A 23,891-nucleotide genomic window follows, 5' to 3' on the forward strand; every position below is an offset into this window, starting at 1 on the left:
ATTCCTTCCTAATGATTCAAGTTGCTGGCATTGTAGAATATATGATACCATGGGTGAGAATCACATGACCCTCTGGATGTTGTTGGACTGAAACTCCCGTCATTCATCACATTCGCTATGCTGTCTTAGGCTGATAGGATTATAAACTAAAAAGAAGGCCAAATGATTCTCACCCTTCACTATATTGTCTTCTGCTCCCTTGACTAGATACATTAGTGGTAATAACACCAAAAACTCAAACAGAATGACCCCCATATACATGGGGTTGGCACATCCAGAAAATATATATCTTCATTGGACACTTTTGTAAGACTTCCAGTGATATTCTATCCTATGCTTTCAGGGGAAGGTAGCAATAGCATGTACATTTCTATAGTGCTTATCAGTGAACTCAACACTCACTAAGAGGTTTACAATCTGTAAGCCAATTTCCCCCAACAAACTGGGTACTCATTTTACCAACCTTCCAAATGATGGAAGGCTGAGTCAACCTTGGAGCCCTGGAATCAACTCACAACTTTATGGCTGCAGTACTGACATTTAACCACTGTGCCACCAGGGCTCCCTTGATCATAAAGTCACACTGGAGGATATAGAAATGCCTGGACAGGTGTTCATAAGCCATTTGTTTCAACAGAGTTTGCTGTTATCTGTGGTTTTGCATTTCCAAGGTAAGTGTGGGAACATATTTCCAATGGAGACAGGGGTTGTATTGTAGAGAAGTTTTAAGAGGTTGTTGTAGAGAAAAGGCAGATGTGGGCTAGGCTAACAACAGCCAATCACAAGCCAGCTGACAATAGCCAATGAAATGCTGTATGGAAGGAGATAAAACCCCATCAGTGGCAGTTGGAAGGTTAAATAGGGCTTGGTCTTCAGAGTGGTAGGTTCTTGCTGTGTCCAGAGAGGGACAGATGTTGAGGGTTCCAGGGTAGGACTCAAGGCTATAGTCCAGAGAAGAACGACTTAGTTCCTGTGTAGAACTCTATGGAGGTTATTGCATGGGCCCTGGGGAACGGGCCCAGTGCAGAATGGAAGGGGGCGGGAAGGGAATGGAACAGGGATATCACCCATTTTCTCTCATGGAAAAATGCTGCCGATGCTGCTGGAAGTCCCCGTTCCATTCCCCATCCATCCCACAGAGGGAGATTTTCAAGAACTGTTCAGAACAACCACTCCAATACTGCTCTCTAATCCAAAAGACTTAACCAAAAAGGAATAAATTTAAACGAACTCTTGGCAGTGCTGGCTTGGGAACTGCAATGGTGACCTGCTTTGGGAGAAGACTGTGCGGAAACCGCAGCCCCAGTGACAAGAAGCTGCTCTTTCCCAGCCATCTGCTCCATGCCTAAATTAGTCTCAAAGGCGCTGCAAGCCCCCTTTCCGTACTGGGATATCTGCAGTTTTACATGACTCAGAAAAAGCCTAGAGCTCTCTTTGTTCTGCACTGTGACATTTTTGTTCCTGCAACCAGCTAAGAGAAATACCCCCAGCCATATTAATAACTCCCCTTTTGTGTACTTTTCAATTGAGGCAGGGCCACAGAAAGTTGAATATTATCCACTCTTTATTTGTTGTGTAGCATGGCATTTTGAGGTTATGTAGACCCTGAGGCCCTGATCAGTCAAGTTCTAGCCAAACCAAATTTGGGGAATGCCAAAATGAAACAAAGCCACTGATGCTACAACACGACAGTCTATTGAATATATAAAGATGATAAATAGCAGAAAGAATAAATAAATACAAATAAAGTTGTCATACATCACTTCAGCTGATGAAGAGACTGTTAGGTATGTTTCCAAACAGGAATAGAAACAGACATTCTTCAACAGCTAAACATATACCTTGTCCCCAAGATATATATGATGTGATGCACCCTGAAGACTTTCACATTCTATGCACTGGCAGCTGTTTTATCCCCTCTCTAGGATAAATACAAAGGAATTTACGCCAGTCCAGGTTAATATAGCTGGCCAATTAAGGTATTTGAGAGACTGCTTGAAAATGCACAGATTGGGAAGTAGAAAAATCACCCCTCCCTATGAAAGCAAGGCCATAGCTCTCCAACAAGAAAAAGAAGAAATAAGCTGCCGGACTTTCTGCAAGACATTGAAAACATCCTCAAGGAGCCAGCCTGCAAAGTCTACAGAATAGGGGGAGAATTCCACTTTTCAGCCTTCCGAGGGTTAAGAGAATAGAAAGGAGAAGTTAAGAGGGAGAAAGAAAAACAAAGAAACATGGCAGGACTTTTAAGACTAACTGGTTGCTGTGGATATAAACCCACTTCTTCAGATGTAGTACCAAGTGGTATTAAGGCTTCAGGTATAAAGCATATTTATACAGTTGTGGGAGTTGGATGGGATGGAATAGGATAGAGAACCAAGTTCAGCTTCAAAGAAGAAGGAGGAGGAGGAGGTGGAGGTGGAGGTGGTTGCTGGTAGATCAAGGTAGCTGCAGGAATGTTTACACATAAGCTTGTCTTGCTTGGTAATCTTATCTCACAGAGGACTATTTGGTTAACTCAAGGGTCTGAGAGGCCTACTAACTATACCAAGTGACACAAGTTCTATGCATTCTGGAAGCTATATAAGCCAGAAAGCATACTGCTTCTTATTCATTGCATTCTGGTGCCAAGCCCACAAAGAATGGCAGCAGCTTGACAGTTCTGTGTTTGCAGTCACAGACAGGAAACAAAACAGGCTTAGCAAGACATAGTAAGCCACTAATTTAAGTAGTCTTCCATAAACAATATTTTGTGGGTATTGATTAATAGTGCAGAGTCAGGGGATTGTGAAGAAATAGAATTCTGTTCTTTGGATTTGGCTTTCTGGACTTCAAAGTTTAGATTACCCCTGAAAAGAGACTTTTAGGTGTGTTTCCAAATAGGACCCATGTGGAGAATACATGTCTTATGTGCCCAATATTACAAAATTACATCAGTAGATTTATACATCCATAAAATGGTAGCAATGGCTTCATCTATTTAAAATGGATGCAGTCCTGACTGAAGTTTAGCCAAGAGTTCTGGAGATACAGAAAATTTCCAAAAAACCCCCAAAAAAAACCCACATTAAAAAAACAAATAATAAAAAAGCCAGTATTATAAGTCTGTATGTGTTTAACTTAAAGTTGAATGAACAGCCCAATTCTTTATACCTGTCCTTCTACCATGTTTTAGAATGCAAATTTACCAAGATATAGAGACTTCTTATATTTATAGCCTTATGATCACATAAAAGCATGCCCAGAGCTGACATGATGCTTTTACTTATTTCTTTACACTTTTCTTCCTTTTGTTTCTTTCCTTTGTTTGTTTGTTTGTTTGTTCATTCATGTAGAGGATTAATTTTCCAGTATCTCAATGAGACAGGAATTTTGCATACACTATCATATGACATAGCTTTGAATTCAAAGCCATAGACATCTATTGTTTTGCCACATTTGTTTTACAATAGAGGGAATAATTCTCGTTTTGCATTTCAGGGTGACATTGTGTATTAAACTGAGGAGGAACAATGAAGCAGCAAAGGAATGGCTGGCTAAAATGCTTCAGGACAGGCAAGGCATGCTAAAGGCACACATAATTGAAGAGAACCAGGAAAAGATCTTGTACCAAATATTCTGTCTTGAAAAGAAAAAAAAAAGAGGAAGAAAAAACCCAAATTGTATTTCGAGTGTATTCACCAACCTATACAGGGTTTCATTTCTCAAATCAATGTCAACATTGTGACTGATGTGCTGCTAAGAAGTAGGCTGTCTTCCTGTAAAATAGTGTGCATAAAGCGCTTTTTTATTTTTACACTCATCTTTGCAAATTCCTACATGCAGTTTGATAAACAGTAAAACGGTGATGGGAGTGCTGTGGACTTTCAGTATGGATTCAAGTCTTTTACTCCATGTCTCAAGTCAAGTCTACCTTCATGTCTCAAGTTGAGTCTCAGTTCCTTCCAAGACACTTTCAAATCTCATGTCTGAGAGCTAGGGATGTGACGATCATTCGACCATTTGTTGTGGTTAGTTATACAAATTGCTGATTTCTCAGTCCCTTTAATTGCTTTATGTACAAGCAGAGAAATTTGCCATAGGCGTGTAGGCCTAGGTGTGAGAATTTTTATATGGTTAATTTCCAAATGAGGTAAATGGACAGGAAATTCCTTTTGAAAGTCATTGTTTTAGGAGTTTTATTGTTTTATTGCATCAGTGCAATAAAACAGCTGGGGTGCCAGAGTGTGTGCATATTGCCACTGAAAAAGTCTAGCAAGTGACATATAGAAAGCTCTCTTGCCAATCAGATGTTGAAATTGTGAGTTGTTGTTTTTGCAATGATTGGATTCAAATTTCTCAAAGATAAAATAGAAAATGTCACACAAGGGAGGAGGGAGGGGCGGGGAGGGGAGTTTGCATGTTATAGTTTGTAACAAAGATAGAGTGAAGAAGACAAGCTGGGGTCAGTTTTGGCTACAGATCCTATAGCTGGAAGGGGGATTATGGGAGCTGTAGTCCAAAACATTTTCAAGCTCTAATTCTTTCTCTTTCTCTACCATGCTCTCTTCAGTGCATACTATAACGCAGTGAACTCAGTGGAGTTATTGAGTCCAACTATTGCTGGCCTGCAAGTTCCAGCAGCCCCAGCTGGTGTCGCCAATGCTGAAGAAGGGTGGAAGCTGAAGCCCAACAATATCTGGATCATGGAAGCTATGCAGGATCAATCAGTCTTGGTTGGTACTTGAAGGGAGACCATCAGGTAACACCAGATGCTATAGGCTAGCTTTCAGAGGAAGAAAGCGGCAACATCACCTTTGAAGATTCCTTGCCTAACAAAACCTTAGGAATTTTACAGGCTTGCCATAAGTTGATGGGCTTCTTGAAGATGCATGCACACGCACAATCACACATGCTCTTTGTAATTGCTCCATCCCCTGGAGCCAGATGGGCCAGTATATTGCTGTGAGGTCTGCCAGTTGTTATATAACTTTGACATGTGAAGTATGGTTAAATTGAGCTTTTCCTAGGAACAGCAGGCAAGACATGTGGGGTGCATTTCTAGAGAGGAATAGCAAATGTATTAGGAATTGGGCTTGATACAGGGGTATACAGGACGTATGGGCTTCCTGTATGGCAAAGTATCACTTCCGTCACATGGCCAGTAGGCAAAAAGCAGTGGGATTGCAGTGTTGTTCACAGGAGGAAACGTGTTTTTCATTCTGTAACATCTCTGGGTTAAGTTTGGCCAGCAAGTCAGTTGCTAAAAATATACAAGTCATGAGTCAAGTTGAGTCAGTGCATCATTTATTGAGGAGTCTAGTCCAAGTTGAATCACTGAAATGACTTGGGTTTGACTTGAGTCAATTGACTCAAGTCTACATCACTGGTACTGCAACTCCCAAAGGATTTAACATTGCCAGTGGTGTAGGATGCTGGGAGTAGTATTTCAACATCTGGAGGGCCACACAATTCCCACTTGTGCTGTAAAAGCAACATATAGTATATGTCTACACATGCCTATTGACATGTGTACCCTAGTAAGTTCAATGGGGCTTACTTCTGGGTAAGAGGATGTAAAAGTTTAGCCTTTGTTTGGTGTTCAATGCCTAACAAAATAGATGTTTTAATGTCTGTTTGTAACATTCATATAAACAGCATTACGGTATGTCAGTATGGCCTACAGTAATGCATTTCCAATGAAAGTGTTTACTGCAGTCCTAAATATTGTGGTGGTGGGTCTTTATTAATACCTCTTTGGTTGAAAACATTTCATCTATGTGGGAAAGGGGAAAAACAAGTTAGAAGAAGAAAGTTGTTTTGAGATCAATTCATAATCAATACAAAAAGGCTTTAGAGAACTATAAGAAAGAATAGATTTTCTTATTTCTCAGAGAAACCATTTTATTTCACCACTTAGTGTGTATATATGTTTGTATCTCTGTGGGCAATTAGTTGCAATACAGGTTTGGGGGCAACTTATTTGAGTGTTACTTGCAACATCCCTTGCTATTGGCTATGTGGGCTAGGACTGATGGGAACTGCAATCTAACAACATCTGGGCAAATGCAGCCACCAATATAGCTTATTCATAGATGTAAAATTTTGCTTTATCTCAGATTTATGTCTGTGTTTTTTGCATGATACAGAGCAGGTACCACAAGGCTTCTCTCCTTGCCCAGTTTTCCCAGGGTCAGTTCTTAAAGTACCCACAAGTAAAGCAATAGATAATTTATAGCTATGCTGGGGATTGTTTTGAAAAGCTTTTTCTGAAAATGGTTAGAAAAAATAGAGTGGAGGCAAATGTTGATATGTGTTGGGAGTCTTGTAATGTGAGATCCTCCCATGGACTGGACATTATTCCCAGTTTTTCCAGGGCCTGCTTTTCAAAATCAGTACATTTCAAAGAAGTTACTAAAATTGGTTTTAGGTGAAAACAAAATGATGGCCAACAGATTGGAAGCAATCAATATACATCCTTATCCACAAAAAGGGAGACACAAGAGACTGCAGCAACTATAAGACCATAGCACTTCATCTTCCATGAACGCAAAATCATACTCAGAATTCTTCAACATAGACTCCAACCACACATAGAGAGAGAAATCCCAGAGGTTCAAGTGTGATTCAGAAAAAGAAGAGGCACTAGGGACCACAATGCAAACATAAGATGGCTAATGGAGTACACCAGGGAATTGCAAAATAAAATCAGCATGTGCTTTATAGACTATAGTAAAGCCTTTGACTGCATAGATCATGAAAAGCTATGGAATGCCCTTAAAGACATGGGAGTGCCAACACATCTGATAGTTCTGATAAGGAATCTGTATTCAGAACAAGAGGCTACTGTTAGAACAGAACATGAAGAAACAGAATGGTTCCCAATTGGCAAAGGGGTCGGACAAAGCTGTATCCTTTCACCCTACCTATTCAACTTGTGTGGAGAAAATATTATAAGAAAAAAAGGCTTGGACACAAAAGAAGGAGGAATAAAAATAGGAGGAAGCAATATCAACAATCTAAGATATGCAGATGATACCAGAGTATTAGCAGAAAACTTCACAGACCTGGAACACCTACTAAGGAAGATCAAAGAAGAAAGTGCAAAGGCCGACTAAATGTTGAACATAAAGAAATCAAAAATAATGTCCACCTTTACAAGTTCAACCTAGACAATGAAGAAATAGAAATAGTAAAAGAATTATCATATCTAGGATCAGACATTGATAGAAATGGGGACTGCAGTCAGGAAATCAGAAGGTTAAGAATGGAGAGGGTGGCTATGAAAGTACAAGAAAGATTATAAAATGCAAAAATATACAAATGAGCACAAAAGTTAGAATCATGCAAGCCACTGTATTCCCTATTATCATTTATGGATATGAGAGCTGGACAGTTAAGAAAGAAGATAGGAAGAAAGTCCATTAATTTGTGATGCGGTGCTGGACAAGATTCCACGGATAGCCAAAAGGACAAACAAATGGGTCCTAGAGCAGGTCAAGCTGGAAACCTCCCTGGAAGCCAAGATGACCAAACTGACGCTGTCATATTTTGGCTACATTATGATAAGGAAGGACTCATTGAAAAAGACAATAACTCTGGGAAAGGTGGAGGGAAGTAGGAAGAGAGGAAGGCCACATGCCAGATGGATGGACTCTATTAAGGAGGTGACGGGCATGGGGTTGCAGGAATTAAGCAGAGAGGTGGAGGGCAGAAGGTCTTGGAGATGTCTCATCCATAGGATTGCCATGAGTCGAGACTGACTCGAGGGCCATTAACAATGAAACAAAGGAACAATACATTACTTTCTGCAATAGTATTATTTTAAGGTTAGAAAAAGTAATAAAATAAATATGTGTAGCCACATACCTGCCCAACCATTTTCCTTGTGGCTATAAACAATTCAAAAAAGTGAGAAGAAAGAAATGTTAGTTGCCCGCCCTCTGACCTAGTTCATCATGCTGTAGCATTCTCTGGACTGGAAGTCTCTCTGATTTTGATCCTGGGATCCAGTTCCATCAGCACTAATGTTCATGTAGGGAAGGCAGGAGGGGAGATTGGTCCTTTAGGAACATTTTGAAATAAGATGGCAGTGCAGATATTCCAGCAATGTGTAAATTTCAGTCTAGGTTATCTGCATGTTCCTATCTCTGAACCACTTTATTTTTATGCCCAAAGTAATTCCCTTGCTCAAATCCTTCTTTCTGCCTGCAATAGGATGTCAGGCTAGTGATTTATTCCCAGAGCTTTTAGCTTTAATAGCTGTGTGCTGTATGTTAAATTATTGTTTTTGTGATGTACTGAACATGCATGCAGCTGTTGTGCACTAGAGATAAATATGTGATTTAAGTGAATGGGCAGCTTTTAGATACAGGATAGAGTGGTTTATTTTTATTTTTATTTTTATTTTCTTTTTTCTTTTTTCTTTCTTTTTTTTTTTTGGAGAGAAAATTAAAATGAGTTGTGTGGCACACACATGGATGTCTTTGTCCTGTCTTTTGCAGTATTATTGTTCTCTTCACAAATGCCTAGAAGGGCAGTGGGGATACAAAAAAATCCAGTGAAGGTTACTGAGCTTTACCTCAGAGTAAAGTTGCTTAGGATTTTTCTGTGAGCTCTGCAAGGTTGATATTACTTTAATGTTGGTTTTCTTTTTGATTTTTTTTTCCTGCTTCAGAAAACAAGACAGCTTTTAAGATTGTTTGGTTTATGTAGCTGGTTTGCAGTGTTTGTGTGACTACTTTGTAAGATACCCAGAAAGCTGGTAGGAGGGGACAGTGGCAAGCCAGATCTGCCATTGGTGGAGGAGACAAAGAGAGAAACTGATATGAGCAATGAGGATGGTTGCTTTCATTTCCTTAAATACAGATCAGCCAATCATAGAAAGGCCTAGACTTACTGCATTACCAAGGAGACATGCTGGATTCCAAAGAAACATCTTCTTTGAATTGGAAATTAAATTTCCTTGAATTTGAAAAATTGCCAGTGACCTCATTGCCATAGGGGGAGATGCCAACCTGCAGCTAGCCCTCCCTACCATCTGAACTAAGACCAGAAACAGAAATTGCAAACCTCTGACTAGCATCTTCAATTTCTTTCTTCTGTTTGCCTGATGAAGAAACCAGTGTGACTTTGAAAGCTTGCAACATGTAATTGTGCATTTTGGTTGGACCAATAAAGATATAATTGTTTGGATGTTATTGGATTTTCATTACCATACTTCACTCTTATAGTGCTGCTATTTCACTTTAAGTGCTCTGGCTTCCTCCTGTTACATTGTAGGATTTGTGGTTTAGGAAGGGACATTTAGAATTCCCAACCAAAGAGCTCTTAGGCCTCACTGAACTACAAAAACTAAAATGCAACAGGAGGCATCCAGAGCAGTAAAAGTGAAATAGCACTACTATAAGAGTGTAGTGTGGTGCTCTTTAGAAGAGAGAGCAACATTCCAAATCCAAAGGGAGAGTTATGTAATTTCTCTGTTCCTGGTAATGATGAGCAATCAGACTCCCACCATTTCCTGAGCAAAGGGATAAGCATTGTCCTGACTCTAAGGATGTATCTACACTGTAAAAATAATATGATTTGACACCACTTCAAATGCTATAGCTCAGTCATATGGAATTCTGGGGTTTCTTGTTTTACAAAGATATTTAGCCTCCTCTGCCCAAGAGTGGTGGTGCTTCACAATACTACAAATGACAGGATTCTGTAAGATGGAGCCATGGCAGTTAAATTGTGTCAAACTGCATTACTTCTACAGTGTTGATGCACACTTGGGACCTTATGACATACACTTTTGTCCCTGATCTGGGCATGGGCAGGGGATGTGTGTGGCTGAGTGAAAATGCATTTTATTGCATGCTGTGCTGTAATCAAGGCAGCCTCATGCCATTGCCCGGCCCTAAGCTGTCCTCAATCAGGACTCAGATGCATGAATTTAGAAAGGCAGAAGCTTTCCAGCAGAGCAAAATCACATGGCTGAGCCCTGACTGGGGATGACTTAGGGCCAGGCGATGGCATGGGGCCACTTTGGAGACAGTGAGGCATGCAATAAAATGTGTTTTCACTTGGCAATGTGTGTCCCCTGCCCGTGCCCAGATCGGGGGCAAAAGTGTGTGCAATAAGGTCTTAAACTGCTTCATGGAGTGTCATGGTAAGACAAGAAGCCCTTTCACACTATACAGTTACAGTATTATACTTCCTCTTCAACTGCTGCAATGGTATTTGTAGTTTGTTGAGGCATTAAATACCCTTTCCAAAACTGCAGATCCTGGGACTCTGTAGTATAGAACCATGTCAGTTAAAGTGGGGTCATTAAAAATGTGTAGCAAGCCCAAGGTAAAATGTGAACTGTGCAATAAAGTTGGAGAAGGCATTTGCATCTCAGCAACAAACCAGCCACAGGATGGGGTGCTTTAAGAAACTCTGTTTCACCCTTGCTCTGTATTGTGGAATGATACCAAAACTCACCTATTGGCGGATAGCATTGGTTCTTTATGGCTTTCCCACAATACCAACTGAAGGAAATAATTGTGACCCACAATACCTCACCAGATGGTATCAGCTACACAGTGATAAAGTTACACACGTGACTCACAGTACAAATAAGCATAGTGTCTGCTGTCATACATATGGAGAAGATCACAAAAGAAAGGAACAATAGCATGTCTGTCATTTGTTTTCAGATTCTTTTATCCATCTAGTTGTCTGTAGGGGGCAGCAGAAGCTAGACAAAAGCAAAAGACAAGTTGTCCAATATGGGGGAACAGAATTATGGATCTGTGTATTCCCCCTGCATGAGGGTGGGTAGGTTGTAATGGTCGTGAATTGCTGCAAAATTAACAGCATTTCCTAATTAAAATTCTGCATATTAGCAAACTCAGGTTGCATGCATTCCTTTAAAAAAATCTAATCTCTTCTTTTATATACAAAGCTACTGAAGCTGAACAAAACCAGCGAGATAAAAATTAACACACAAATTGTTTTTCCTCCCTTTGGGCAGGAAAAATCCTGTTTACAAGGAAAATGCAATTATGTATAAATATTTATGAAAATAAAAGGGGGAAAAGTCAGGCATCAGTGATTGTGAGTTTTTGTTTTTGTTTGGAGTAGAAAAAATACTAATAAAACAAAGCAACACACTTGATATAATTATTGAGATTTCTACTGAGTCCTAATATGGTGCATTTTTTTGGCAAAAAAATCATTTCCCATCATTTTAGTGTCAATAATTAATTCTAAATGGCAAGCCAGCACCTGAAAGAAATAAATCTGGGTTTTAATTATATATTCTCTTCTGTAACTACTTTGAAAATACTAAAATTAAATATTTTTATACCAAGACAAGGCTTTTAAAAACCAAAACATTTTATTTATGAATTGATGTAAAATAATAGAAAGAATACAAAGGAGGAAAACTGTCATAATTGTGATACTGAGCAAAAAATAAAATCTAGCCATGAAATAACTTTAAGTGAAGAATGCTTGTCATTTAATGAGACATCTGGATTCATTTGTATGTTCATGTGAGTATAAAACTATCAAATTGATTACTTTTCATCTTTACTGGTCAGAGACTTTCGCACCGCCTCCAGTGCCCACATTACCTTTTCCTAATTTGAGCTAAATTCAGAAGTTACGCTGATTTTATTGCATGGACTTCCCGTTGCCTCCAGTGTTGAATTTGGGCCCCGTAAGTCGCTTCGGCAGCCATTTTTTCCAATTTCAAAGCTTCTGATTTGGAAACAAATGGCTGCTGAAGCAACTTACGAGGCCCGAATTCAACACTGGAGGCAATGGGAAGCTGTCTTGAGGGAAAAGCCTATGCAATACGAGGTAAGTCGGGCACTGGAGGCAGTGCAATAAAGTCCTTTGATGCAATAATTTCAAAAGATACAGCTACAGAAGAAAGCTATGGTACAATTGTTAAATTGTACCTGCAACTTACCTACTTCTTCTTCTTTTTATATAATGGTTATGTAATGTTTGTTAGCCAAATATTTCACTAGTAATAATTTGTATACATTAGAATCAAAATTAGAATTGGTAGAGTTATTATTTTCAACATTAGTGATGCTTCTGAAAACTTGGCAAACTGGATTCCAAAGAGATGGCCTTGTTAATCTGTCATAGCAGAGGGCTATGAGGGTACATCTAAGAACTAGATTAATATTCTCCAACACTCATACTGAGATAAATTAGCTAGTCTCAAAGGTGCTATAGAAATTGTGGGAAGCAATTCAGTCTGGCTAACTGTTGCTTTCTAGACACAATTCAAAGTCCATATTCAAAGTCCCATATGGCTCAGGTTGAGGTTATCATATTGATTAGACCCCTGGTTTGCCACAGAATTTCCTGGAAACACTGTGGCAAACCCCAGCTATTTAGATGGCTTCCCGGTGCTCCTTACCTTACCTTGTCTTTGATGCCTGTCCTCGCATCTGACATGGAATTTAGGTGCCTGGCCATGTGCTTGCAGCCAGGTGCCCCATTTCCATGTCAGAAATGGCAACAGGGGCTTCTGAGAACTAGCAATGAAGGATCATGTGCTGGCTTTGGATGTCAGGTCAACACTAGACAGATGTATAAACACCCACTGTCCATGTGTCAACCTGGGGACTGACTCAGGTGAGCATTGGGGCCAGGATAGCATGGGCTCAAACCATGACATACTGGTCTGTTTGCTCAGCTCCTGAGTGTGCTGCTGATAGTCAAGCTAGACTTCACCAGGTTAGTAGTCTGCTATAGGATAGGGTAGGTTCACTAATGTCATATGTGGTTCTCATAAAAATTGCAGGCCCCCAAGGAAATTACATGGGGGAGAGATATTGCCTATAGGAATTAAGCCTTATAGTGTAAGTAATAATTGATATTTTGTAAATCAGACATAGGGTATGGAAAAATATTTCTAAAAAAAATTAGTTACAGTTTGGAGAGCCAGCATGACGTAGTGGTTTGTGTGTTGAACTACAACTCTGGAGACAAGGGTTCAAATCTCCACTCAGCCATGGAAACCCACTGAGGGACACTGGGCAAGTCACACTCTCTCAGCCTCAGAGGAAGGCAAATGCAAAGCCCCCTCGACAAATCTTGTGACGAAAACCCTATGATAGATTTGCCTTAGGGTCACCATAAGTCAGAAATTTCTTGAAGGCACACAGTCACAAGTTACTGTTACAGTTATAATCCTATCTCCCTAGATACTGTTACTATTACAATTTTAAATCATCTCTTTGTTTCCCCACTTCTCAAAAGTAATAAAATTAGCTGAATTTTTAAAAAGCCACAGACTGTTCAAGGCATACACTCCAGCTCAATTTGTCTTTGCTTCAGCAACCATATGCACTGTGGAATGTGTGGAAGAAGCACAAGCCAACACTTGAACCATGTACTATTCCCTGCTATCATTTAGTAAGGCCACTGAATTTAAAAATGTAAAATAACTATTAGAATAATTATAGAAGCTATACCAGGAAAGAGATGAAATCATTCAGTTAGAATTGTAACAGAATCTAATTATTTGTTAGTAAATCAGAAAATAATGTAATCACAAATAACTAGTATATATTTGAAACTAGTCAGCTTAAGCTCTGATCAGAAATTTAGAATAAACCAACAGATTTCAGTACATTTGATCAATGGGCCTTCATATTTTTTCTTTTCTTTTCATGAGTTAGAAAGAAAACACATGCAGTTGTTAGCATTCCTGTTCAAAATGGCAAGCAGCTATTTTGCCCCATTTCTTTTTTTTCTTGGCTCCTCCTTTTCAACCACTACTTTCACACCATCACCTTTAGTCCTTTCCATTAACTTGGCAAGTCAAAACATAAGCAAATCTCATTCTTGTTTAATTAACATGATAATCTCTCCCCCCTCATTGCCCACGTTTCAACCAATATCAACCAACTACTTAACATGCTTTAAATGTCTTCTGTTTATACCATCTATACAGGCAAAAGACTGTGGCCATCAGAAATGTCCAAAGTCTGGTTTTTAGATTTTAAAAGTCAGCCAAAAGATATATAGAAAAGCCATATTTTGAAGGCACACCATTAAATACTTTCATTACTTCCCTTTTAAATGGAGATAAGGAACCTTGGCTTTCTCCATCTTTGAATCTGTCCCTTTATAATTTGCCTCTTGCCCCCAATTATATTGGTACCAGCCCTCTTTATGTCTGGCTCTCAACCCCCCCCCCCCCACACTCCATAACTAACATAATCTTAAATAGGGAAGGACATCAACAGTAGCTGAAGGATATTAAACAATGATTTTATGCATATTTCCAAGTATAAAGGACATTTTGCTTGATAGCTCCATTTCAGATTTTTTTTTCTTATCCCAACGTGTCTTCTCATGTTAAGGAATCCCAGGCAGTTAACACAATAAAAAGAAAAGAAAACAGAAAGTGAACAATAGCATAATTTTAAAGACTATAACACATAAAAAGGGGGTAAGCGCTAAAAAGATAATTACTAAATATGAAGACATTATGACTTTATAAAGAATGGTAAAAAGCTCTTAAAAGCTTGTATGAATTCTTTGTAAGAAAACAATGCTGTCAGAATGCAAGCATCAATAAGACAGTTCACAAATAGTTGTTTTCCTGTTATTCAGGTGTTGGTTAGCATTTCTTTGTCAGGAAGATGGTATCCGTGAACTCTCATAGTTGGTGGATTTTTCTGCAAAACTATCTGATCCATCCCCCCTAACTAGTTGTAGCTCACTCTTGAGGAGACTTTCCAAATGTATTGATGTCCAGATTTTTTTTCTCCCCTCATCTCTGACCATTGGCCATGCTGTCTGTGGCTGATGGAAGGTGTACTCCAAATACCTAGAAAATACCAGTACATGGAGGGCAGCTTTGCGTATTCAGAATGGGCTAGCTCTCTGTGTGAATGGTGTTATGCCCTACCTATTTTTTCCTCCTGCTTCAATAACAAGGTGGCTTAAAGAAGATGTATGTATTATGTCAAGTACAGAGGCAGTTCTTGAATGAAGAAAGGAAAAGAAGAAAGGAAATGAGAGTTATCAAAAGACTGAGACAATCTTTTCATATTATTGCCTCCCTCTGGATATTTGGTGTGATTTTTCAAAACTTCTGCCCCATTGGGGAACATGCGCACATCATAAACATGCCAGATACTTTTAGTTCTTTGTTCTCCAAATGACACTAAGGGGCTTGACAGACCGCCCAAAAAAGGCGGACTGGAGGCACCTGTTTTATCTCTGTAGGGACGCTGTGATGCGTTCCTCTGGAGTAAAAAGAACCTGTGAAAAGCAGGTTCTTTCTAAGGAGCCTGACACATGTCACAAGTGTGCCATTGGCGTGCTGGTGACGTAAGCAATGCACAACGACTCTGTATGAAAATAATACTTATTCTGTATTAAGCATGTAATAAAATTAAATATTGTCTCAACAACTGAAACAAAGTGTGTGGAATGAACTCACCAGGTTCATGAAGTTTCTTATTCTTGTTACTTTCTTTTAAAATACCTTTTTTGCATTCAACTATATACCAACCCAATCTTTCTGAATATCTTAAAACACAGCATTTTCAAGTCAGTTAAACTTCCTACAGATGGAATTACTTTTGAAAATGCAGGCACAACCATATAAAAGAAAACATCACTGAAGACAAGGTTTCTCTCCCCCCAAGTTGCATATGGAAGCATTTCTTTCTCCTATTGAAGGATATAGCAACATAGCCGATAATAGCTGGAAGGTTTGTTCTCTGATGTGAACCTTTGCTTGCCAAGGAAACCATAGTTTTATTACTATCAAGGCATCAAGGAGACTCTAGAGAGAAGGCTGAAAGCTCCTAAAAGCATTTCAACCCCTCTGTTTCTTCCCTCAAGCACTATATGTTTAACAGTAACAAAATTAACAACCGTAGAATTGAACCACGCATAACTGTAGTTTTTGCAGTTTGCATTTTTCATTGACTTTATCCCTAGTGCTTTCAATGTGTTTTACACACACACAAATACAACACACCCACCCACACACACTTTTAAAATGTAACTGGGGAGTAGATCTTGGCACATACTGCATATTCTTAGGTTCTTCTCATTTTAAATAAAGGTATTCCTGGTAATCCTAGCAAACAGACCCAGGAGATGGATTTGCAGCACCTGATCTTGAGATTGTGATTGTAGGTTTAATAGCTCATAGAAAAACAGCATTTGTAAACATTTTTCTCTACTTGTCCTGCAGAAATTAATTTCCACAACTCCCCCCCCCTCCTACTTGGGAAACAGGATTTGGTTGTAAGTATCCAATATGTATCATCATTGGATTAAGGAATGGGTAACATATTTGTTTGGTTCATATCTTAAAATAAATATATTCAGTCTGCATCTCCAGAAATCAGTGTCAACCCAAATACAAATTTCAGTTTGAAATCAGTATATTTTTGCAGCTTGTAAAATGATTTGGATACCAAAATGTTTCACTGTTGTATATGCATACAGAAATAAATGTGTGTGCACATTCACACACAAATGCATTTGAAAAATATGCAGGCCTAGAAAAATATAAACAGAAAATAAGTCAATTTGAAAAAAAATGCACACAAGTATTCTTTAATCAATGGCAGAATGCATCAAAATGTGTAGTTTTCACAAATTTTCCTGAAAATGCATCCATTTTGAAAAGCGCCCAGAAAAACCTTTGAATATCTATGTATGGGGGTGGGGGGCACAAAAAACTCACAATCTGACACCAACTTGAAAGATGATAAGCATGCTGCTGAAAAAGCTCAACAAAATTAATTTTGACAAATTCACATATCCCTAATTGTATTTTATTGAAAATTAACTGCCAAATAGTTTTCCTAACTGCTAAATGCTAACTTCTATGCAGGATGCTATGGAATGAGAGATAACTACCCTCCTATTCCTGAGTTTGCTTCTTTCCTCAAAAAAAAAAAAGTAAAAAAAAAAGTGAGGAGTTGGGTAATACTGTCTCTTTCTTTACCAATCTAACATCTACATCCAGCATATTCACATATATGTATATTTCTGTTTTAACATATAGACATGATTCTCTCTGGAAACAAAACCTTGTTTACAAAAACACTCACTTCATATTACATATTCTAAGAGTAATGGATCCTTTAATTTAATTACATTTAATTAAATTGCATTGTTGTCAATAAAAGTTAATTAAAATACTCATTAGAAACTAGCTGCTAGAAAATTCTCACTTTAATGTTTGTCTGTTGTGTCCTTTAGATTGAAGGAGAAGGAGAAAGAGAAGGAGAGGAACCAGAAGGGGCAAATCTTTCTGAATTTTTCTAAGACTACACAGCAGCTTATTTCTAATCTTATTTATTATTTTATTTATTTCATTTATATGCTGCCTTTCTCCTGGAAAGGGATCCAAGGCAGTTCATGGATAAAATAGTTTAGAAATTTTACAATAAATAAACAATTAAAAACAATTAAAATCATCTGGCTAAAACCATATAAAATTATGTAAGACATACAAAAGTTAAAAACAGTAATAGACCACACACCCCATATAAAAGTCTCTCTGACAACAACATGCATTAATACAGCATACATAACTGGCTGGCTGCAAGATTAGCTAGGAACAGATTAATTTTATCCCCTTGCTCTGTGCTCATCAGTTTTGTCAAATAAGAGACTAAGCAGTAAGAGTTACAGCCAGCCCAGAATTCTGGCTATAGCTTAAACAAATTTAGTAAAGACAATAATTTTGAAGTAGATGTGCATGGTTGATTTAGCTCAAAAATGACTACTTTGAAAGCTTTTATGTATAATTTTCTTAACATTTGTTTCATGTACAGAATGGCATAATGGTTTGAATGTTGGATGCTCACTCTGGAGACCAGGGTTCGATTTCCCCCTCAACCATGAAACCCACTGGCTGACCTTGGCCAAGTCACAAGTTCTCAGCCTCAGGTGAAGGTAATGGCAAACCTCCTCTGAACAAATCTTGTCAAGAAAACCCCATGATAGGTCCACCTTAGGATTGCCATAAGTTAAAAATAACTTGAAGGCACACAACAACAACACACAAATAATAAACTAGCACAGAGAAAAATAAAAACAATCACAATGTCTGCCTTTCCAATCCCATTTAAAGTGCATGAAACTCAGATTTAAAATCAAATACCATCAATACAGAAAGGAAATGTATGTGATGGGACTATAATAATATGAAACAATTTTTGATAAAGTGTTCCATTTGCTCAGCAATATATAACTGAACAAAATATTGAACAAACAAATGTCTGAGGTTCGTTGCTGTTATTTGTAAAAAATAATGAAACATTGCTCCACAAAGTAATAACAACTTCGTTACTTTTGGTGATCAGACTGGAAACGGTTTCCGTTTTGAAAAATATTTTTTAAAGCATCACCATGAAGGAGCATCTTCATTAAGATGCTTAACTCTGTGCACAGTGATGATCTTTTGTCATGTTATTATGACAAGGGTGACCAAGGTGTGGTCCATGGGATTCATATACCTCCAAGGATTACTTTTAGACCCCAAAATTCCCAGACGTTTTGTGATGATGGTAGGGCCAAACAGACCCCACCATGTTCATAAACCATTTCTGTAAATAAGTTCATTTCTCACTCTTGGAAGCTTCAAGACATTGATTCCCTCCCCCCCCCCCCAAAAAAAAAAAAAAAAAAGAAACTGCCCCTAAGTCCTCAAAAGCAACAACAACAAAAGGTTAGTAAAAAGGGGGGAAATCATCATAATCCACAACAACAACAACAACAACAACAACAAGTTTATTAATTAGTCAGCTGACCATATTAATAGAATACTAAATACAGTTACAAAATACAACATACGTACAAAATACAAAAATGTCTGCATATATACAAAGATAAAACTGAGTCACATTTAAAACTCAAATAGGGGGTTAAAATGGACACAGACTAACTAAAAGCAAATTTAATAAAGTGGAATACAAAATGAAATAGTCTAAAATAAGAATAGCTAAAACATAGTGGGAGATAACAATGTAAATGTTTAAATGAACTCACTGGTGTGACACAAACCCCCGTTTTGTACAATAAATTGATCTCTCAAGCGAGCAGCATTAACTACAAATTTAGCTACACGTCACACTATGTGTATGTTCTCTACAGAGAAAATATACAGCAGTTTAGCTGAAAGGTCCCAGTAGGTCATTCCATCCAAGAATGATTGTAAAAAGTGTGATCTCTCCTTATCATATAAACAACAGTCAAGCAGGATATGTGGAGTATCCTCAATACCTGGGCTCCGCAAATACATAATCTTTCATAATAAGGTATTTTTTGAAACCGTCTTGTTCTCACCACTGAGTTCAATTGTTCGAATCTAGCTCTGGTGAAGGCTGTTCTCTGACTCTGTGTTAAATGCAACTCAAGATAATTTTCTAGGCCAGTTTTATTTTTAGCTAACCAGTTAAGAGATTTACACCCAGCTAACAAGGCTATATCTGATTGCACGCTGATGTCCCAGATCCTTTGTTTTAGGGATTCCTGAACTGTGTGCCCGGCTGAAAGAAAATAAGAAGGAGAAAAACCTAATTGGAGCAAAACTAGGGATAGTCGACATATCCAAAAGTTAGCACACCCAATAACTAGCTGTTCTTTTAGGCAGAGTTTCGGGAATCTTCTAGAATCCATTTTGGAGATCTTTAACCAGTATTTAAATGCTTTTATGCACACCTGGCCTTGTATTGAATAGATCCCAAGTTCTGCCCTCACTGCTTGGGCTGAAGTGTTCTTGTCAGTTCCAAGGATCCTCCTTAAGAAGCAACTCTGTACCTGCTCCAAAAGTGGAGCTTTCAAGTGGCCCTATACTTCTGTATTTAAAATGACCATTTGGGTCATTTGAATCAAATAACAGCAGATTGACTGAGTGAGTCTACTGAGCTAGAGAGCAACATCTGATTTCTAACCTGGAACATTGCAGGTTGGCGAAATAGAGCTGCAAATGGAGACCTGACAGATTTTTGGATGAAATTTCATGTAATAGCTCTTCAAGAAACATGGCTCACTGCTTCCGATGAGCATTTAAGTTTACCTGGATTTAAAGTCTGGGGTATACCAGCAATAAAAGATAACAACAAAGGAAGGGCTTCTGGGGGTTTATGTATACTAGTGAATGAGTCTTTGGGTTGGCAGAGCGAGGAAGTAATTCTGAAATCAGTAAAATTCCAGTTTTATTTTATGAAACTTGCTTGAATGTTTATCTGACTCCAACTACCTCACCATTTTTTTATAGTGGTATGTGGACCAAGTTAGAAAATTTAATTTTAAATTTAAATCTAAAACACCCCAGGGCCATCAAAATCTTATTGGGGGATTTTAATGCAGAGTGGGATCTTCCCTTCAGGAGTATGTACAAAAAGGGACTGTTCCAGCCTATTATCTTCAAAATGAATCAACGTGGCACTCCCGCGATTGGATAAGGAACTTAGCAGGTTCATGGTTTATATTGTTAGTGTATAATTGTAACCTTCAGATATTGGGGATAGAGTCAATAGTTTTGTTTATCCATATATGTTTCATTTGAGAGTTTCCAACAGTGTATTGGATTATATTTGCATTTCAACTAAAAAAAGAGGGGGAGGCAGCCATAGCTTAACATGGAATTGTGGCAGACACCTTACCATGTGATGGAGTGTTTTCTGGTTTTCATCCAAGTGTCACTGTGTAGTTTCAATTAAAAAAAGGTAAAATCCCAAAAGGAGAGGTTGAAGCAAAAAGGGGAACTTGCCATAACTCATCAGTACATTGGTGTAGACACTTCAAGATAGGATAGACTATTTTAGTTATTATTCAAACTGCAATGGACAGTTTCAAGTCAACATTTCAAAGAGGATGGTCTTAGAAGCAAAAAGGGGAACTAATATCATGCAAAAATATATAAAGGTCTAGAAAGCATGAAACAGATTGCTAAAACTGCTGTCAATATTCTAGGAAGTAAAAAGAGGAAAACTGTAGGTGTTGGTTTTCTTTTTTCTTGTTCCCAACAGGGTTCAAGACAAATAATAAATTTATTCTCAGCAGTTTAAGACAAGCTGATTTTTTATTTTACTGACTGAAAAACTGTGCAGTTTTCTCATGTGAAAAATGGTGCAATTTAAGTGCAATGAACAATTGCTCAGTTACCCTAAGGATAAAAAACACAGAGGGAAAATTAGCAAAAGGAAAACAAAATTAGCAACAGGAAAGAAGCATGGAACCCATTTTGAAGCAAATCTGAAGAGAGAACAGACAGTTTAAAAATGAGGAGGGGAGGTGAAATGGAAATGATACAGAGTTTTGGTTGTGGAAGTGGCAGATATTCCTGCCGACTGGACTTTTTTTTCTCGTTTTGCTATCAGGTGCTATATGCATGTCCTCTCTATAGAATACCTGTTTTCTGGGGAGCAGGGGTAGAGGAGGTTGTTTGGCAGGTAAATTGGGATGTCAAGAAAAGAGCCACAGAAGAAGGGAGTCTCATCAGAAGGGACATGCATGCAGCACCCAACAGCAGAAAGAGAAGAGTTCGGGCAGCAGGGACAGCCAATACTGCCCCTTATATTCTTAGCCAAGACATTGCTGCTAAAAATTTTGAGTTTAAAAAATTGTGGGGAAATGATAGATGCATATTTTCAAAATTAAATAACATGGATTTTTTTTACTTCTAAGCTGAATATGGCCTAAAATATGAAAACATGGAATAGCTTACTGAAATCATATCTTCTTGAACTATAATCCGGAATAGAAATGTTATATCATTATTAAAGAGGACATTTGAAACTGCCACATAAACCTGTGACCAGAGATAGTAATGCTACTCACATTAATGCTACCATTGCTTCAGTTACTTGCTATATACTACACCCTGATTGTCTACAGTTTTGAAATACCAACCCAGCAAAATCTTCACAAGGTGATTTATTGTGGTTCACCGGGACATTGCCATTATTGCCAGGCTGTTTATTGAACTTGTATCATTGGGATATTCATCCTATATTATCAGTCATGAAAAAAACAGAAGAATTTGTCTTTGCAGCATGTTATATCCTTGCAAGGTTAGACTTTTTTGGTTAGACTTTTCAGTTATAATTTTTGTTGTCATATAATAATTGTATTATCAATTTATGTTGATTTAAAATCAATTAATTAGACATATATATTGATTTAGAAATGTTATCACATTGCTGGGGTTATTTACAGTGGTACTTAGTGATTTATAGTACACCTACTAGTTGATTCCTCCCCCCCCCCCCATTTAGGAAAATGGGGATGTCAAGAAAAGAGCCACAGAAGTCTCATCAGAAGGGACCTGCATGCAGCATCCAACAACAGAAAGAGAAGAGTTCAGGCAACAGAGACAGCCAATACTGCCCCTTATATTCTTAGCCAAGACATTGCTGCTAAAAATTTTGAGTTTAAAAAATTGTGGGGAAATGATAGATGCATATTTTCAAAATTAAATAACATGGATTTTTTTTTACTTCTAAGCTGAATATGGCCTAAAATATGAAAACATGGAATAGCTTACTGAAATCATATCTTCTTGAACTATAATCCGGAATAGAAATGTTATATCATTATTAAAGAGGACATTTGAAACTGCCACATAAACCTGTGACCAGAGATAGTAATGCTACTCACATTAATGCTACCATTGCTTCAGTTACTTGCTATATACTTCACCCTGATTGTCTACAGTTTTGAAATACCAACCCAGCAAAATCTTCACAAGGTGATTTATTGTGGTTCACCGGAACATTGCCATTATTGCCAGGCTGTTTATTGAACTTGTATCATTGGGATATTCATCCTATATTATCAGTCATGAAAAAAACAGAAGAATTTGTCTTTGCAGCATGTTATATCCTTGCAAGGTTAGACTTTTTTGGTTAGACTTTTCAGTTATAATTTTTGTTGTCATATAATAATTGTATTATCAATTTATGTTGATTTAAAATCAATTAATTAGACATATATATTGATTTAGAAATGTTATCACATTGCTGGGGTTATTTACAGTGGTACTTAGTGATTTATAGTACACCTACCAGTTGATTCCTCCCCCCCCCCCCCATTTAGGAAAATGGGGATGTCAAGAAAAGAGCCTCAGAAGTCTCATCAGAAGGGACCTGCATGCAGCATCCAACAACAGAAAGAGAAGAGTTCAGGCAACAGAGACAGCCAATACTGCCCCTTATATTCTTAGCCAAGACATTGTTGCTAAGATTTTTGAGTTTAAAAAAATGTGGAAAAATGATAGATGCATATTTTCAAAAGTACTTAACAATAAAAAGGGAGAGGATAAAGTGATACAACTCCAATGAAAATTGTAGCAGAAGAATAATATCACAGTACAACATATTAAAAGCCACAGTATGTTTGATCTGTTGTGTGAAACTCAAAATAACATATGCCAGATAGGAGTCATGCATTTGATATATGACACCAACAAAAAAGAAGCATGAGGACTGAATCCTGTTATTAGCCCCAGATAGAGGGAACACATTAAAATGGGATGAATGTGCATTTTATCAACAATGGATTCAATAAGTCTACTCTGTTTAGAATTAATCAGTAGGATCCTGGAATATATCTCAGGTCTCCACCTGCCTTTTCTAATGATGGGGCCATCATGTTTGAGATTATCAAGGCTGAGTTGACAAGAATAAACTATGGGGCTAAATAGAATGCCCCTAAGAGGCTGCTCCTTGCCTTCCCTGGAAGCCCTGGGTTGGGGACCCAGCAACCGCACACCACACCCCCAACCCCACAGTTCCATGGTGCAAAAAGTGGCTCCTTTTTGCACTGGGGAAAGGGTGCAGTACCAGCTGCCACTGTGGCTCTTCTGAGGTTCTTTTGTGCAGCACATGTAAACGCTGCACCACAGATGCAGTGTGACACCTCCC

The 23,891-nt window shown here is 38.1% G+C and overlaps 1 long non-coding RNA gene across 1 annotated transcript; it reads left to right on the plus strand.

The window, feature by feature from the left end:
* The first annotated feature begins 15,880 nt into the window (after positions 1 to 15,880).
* On the plus strand, positions 15,881 to 22,367 carry LOC149311259 (uncharacterized). Its single transcript, XR_016281614.1, has 3 exons — positions 15,881 to 16,251; positions 17,796 to 17,916; positions 21,655 to 22,367. It is a non-coding gene; the product is annotated as an uncharacterized LOC149311259 (long non-coding RNA).
* Positions 22,368 to 23,891: the final 1,524 nt, after the last annotated feature.

Source organism: Sceloporus occidentalis, unplaced genomic scaffold (assembly GCF_023333645.1).
Source record: "Sceloporus occidentalis isolate IW3139 unplaced genomic scaffold, rSceOcc1.0.p SCAF_6, whole genome shotgun sequence".
NCBI classification, from domain to species: domain Eukaryota; kingdom Metazoa; phylum Chordata; class Lepidosauria; order Squamata; family Phrynosomatidae; genus Sceloporus; species Sceloporus occidentalis.